Genomic DNA, 3,541 nt, shown 5'->3' with positions numbered 1-3,541 from the left:
AAAAGTTATATTCTTGAGACTGTGATGAAGGTGTTTCCTGCTTATTTTCTCAACTCCTATTTAGAGTGGCTCACATGAGAATTTTATTTTGGCTGACAAAAATCAAATATTTTTTAGTTTATATAAATCGTTGCAACATTTTACTGATTAAAAAAAAAATAACGATTATAATTATTAGAAACATGCCATACTTTTATAAAAAAACAAAATATATAATCCGTTTCTTCAAAAAACGTTAGATATGTAGACATAAAAGAATGTACTGTGATTAGGTACTGAATCATTTTTTTTGTTATAACCTGCCTAATAACCTACTAGTATTTAATAAATATCAATTTATGTTGTTATACCGCAATTGATATTTTCATTTGATACATTTGCTGATAAATTTTGTTTTGTTTTTTTTATTAATATAATTAATGTTTAATGAATTTGTATTTATGAAGGTTGCCGTTATGGTCATCTATAATGTGTAGTTCGTTTGGATACGGAAATTTGACAGCTTCATCAGCTTCAGTTGAAAGTCACATTAATGAATTAAAAAATCGATCCGGAATTGAAAAAAATATAAGGATCGATGATTTTGTCAAATGTCATTCATTATTTCTTGAAGGTAAAGTATTAATATAATGATAAACATTTATAGACCTTTATATAGCGAGCAAAAAAGAACATGTGTTTTAGTTTTAATTTCTGTGTTTAATAAAGTTCATGTAGTTTTTGCATCCCAACAATTTTATATTTACACTAATAAAATAACAGTTTGATGCATAAGTCCCATACAACCATTTTAATTCAGAGACAAATTAGGTAACATTTTTTCAATTTTAATTTTTCTATTGGACAGTCTGCATAATTTATAAAATGAATCATCATCTATCAAAAGTGGAGTTTTTTTTATAAAATATTAATTTAACACATACATTTTAGATGCATACAAGTTTTTTTGCTGGCTTATTTTGTGTTACTGCACCTAGGTTGCCCTTAACAATTAATCCATACTATAATTGTGTCACCTCAGTGAACCTCACCAATTTCGTTGAAACATTTTTTTTTATCATAATATTATGTTTTTATTTTATTATCCCATCAAAACATATCTTTGATGATTCATTGGTTTTCCATACATCATATGCAGTGTAATATTTTTTATATTTTATTGACATTTTTTACTATTCAATTTATCTTTCAATCTTTCTATCAAATTTATATTTATTGTGTTTTCTTCATGCACGAATTAAATTGATAAGACCACTGATAACAACTTATAACAGAAAATAAAAAAAAAATTGTATTAAATCGAGAAATCATAGCTCAGTGTTGATCTGATGTTTGGAACGTTATACGAAACGTTACGAATATTATCGTGTAATCATTTAGGTTATGATAATAATTCTCAATTTTATACGATTTTATGAAATTATTTTCATAAGTGATAACAGAAGGGTATCATATGATACTTCGTGCATGAAGAGGTTTTACAAAATGTGTGGTATCAATTTACTATAGGATCAATGAAATTGGCTTCGGGACTGAGGTATTTTAAAACTTCCGAGTCAAATATTATCCATGATGAAAGAGAAGGTTCACCTATGGGGTCAGAATCAAGTATGATAAACAATTTAAATGAATATGAAAATTGGTATGGAAAAGGACGTCCGTTAAAAATTAATAATACATCAGAAAAATCTAAAGTTATACACAAGTTTACTATTAGTGAACACGATACAGTTGATTCCAAAGTCGATTATTTGCATTGTTTTGAAAACACAGAACCAATGGCAAATATGCAATGTGATTTGGAAACTGAACCAATTGAAGATCCTCCCTTAATTATGAAATCTGTGATACCGAAGAAAAAAAAAAGTAAGTATTTAAATCCTGACACAGAATTGATGACTATCCCATTAGAAAATGTATTTAGTCCTTCTAAAATGGGTCTACTCCCAAATGGTGGTAGTATTATTGGAGGTAACATTTGCCCAAATGACAAAGGAAAGATATATACATTGTCAAACACTTGCGGATTTGATTCACTACTACAGCTTCTTGGTGTTGCATACTGTGACAGCATACACCTTCGTAGCTCAACTGAAAACGACAGAGGTATTGAATCAGTAGTAAATTTAGCACTTGAACTAACAAAAAATAATTATATTGGAAAAACTGTACTGAATTCCCGGCTTAACATTTTAAGAAATATCTTCCCTACAGAAGACTTACCTAACAACGTTGTACGTATTAATTGTGATTGCAATGTATTACAAGTCGTACAAAAATTAAATGTACGATCTGTAATAGAAAAAAAGATTTGTACCAATCACAATTGTCTTAAAAAAATAAAGGAGTTAAGTTTTCCAACAATACTCCTTTAATTTCACGATGAATCTATTAACCATCTTCAAACAAAAATAGATCAGTATGTACAATTTTAACCTGCTAACCAGAAATGTAGAGAAATAATTGACGACAAAGAGTGCAATGGCAATTTAATATATACAAAATTCTATGGACCTCTGTACATATTGTCTTTATCATGTTCAACGGATAAAAACCAAGAATGTCCAAATGAATTTATTAACTGTATGTTAAGTGAAATACCAAATATCCTAGAAATAAGTAAAAAAACTATAATGCTAAGAGGAGTTATAGCCTATAATCCACCTTTAAATGGCACTTCTGGTTTAGGACATTATATTTGGTATGCTAAAAGGAGCCATCTTTATTGGGAAGTGAGTGCAAACATTTTATTTTAGTTTAAGATACAAGTTTAATAAAAACAAGAACTTATTCTCTTTTTTAATAATTTACAGGTCCATAATGATCTTAATAAAAAAATAAAAGCAGTTCGATCATCTACCTCAGTTTCAGTGGTACTGATGTTGTATACGGAATAAATATTATAATTATTATTGATAAGTATAACTAATAACCATATTGTAAGTTACCTATATGCATTTTTTATATCAAAATAATTTATATTATTATACTGCAGACATATTGTATATAATTTATGTTAACAGTAATATAACTACAAAAGATATTATGTACAAATCTATGTATAACCTGTTTCACCTATGCATCGCATATTAAATATTAAATTGCTTATTATAGTAAACTTTTATCTAAAAAGCAAAAATTAAAGACACAAGTTTACATTGATCAAAATTACAAAGATGATCAAAAAAATTGTCAGGTGCAGTATTTAATACAATTTAAAGTATTTTTAAATGATATAATACAACCTACAAACAAAGATAATTGTTGTAATAATAGGTATAATAATTTCACACAATAGGTACAGCCTTATATTATAGGTACCAATAAATCATAATAAATATTATAATTCATATTAAAACACTGTGAAACTTTAAAATATTACATATAAATACAAATAACCACTCTGTGTAATCATTATAGTTTTTGAAATATTGAAATAATATGTTATCATACTAAGAGCAAAAAAAAAAAGTCAGTATATTTTATTTTATTTTATTTTTTTTTAAATTACCTAATATTATTTTAATTAAATGAAAATTCA

Source organism: Acyrthosiphon pisum, unplaced genomic scaffold (genome assembly GCF_005508785.2).
Source record: "Acyrthosiphon pisum isolate AL4f unplaced genomic scaffold, pea_aphid_22Mar2018_4r6ur Scaffold_21109;HRSCAF=23054, whole genome shotgun sequence".
NCBI classification, from domain to species: Eukaryota; Metazoa; Arthropoda; class Insecta; order Hemiptera; family Aphididae; genus Acyrthosiphon; species Acyrthosiphon pisum.
This window is presented reverse-complemented; position numbering follows the sequence as displayed.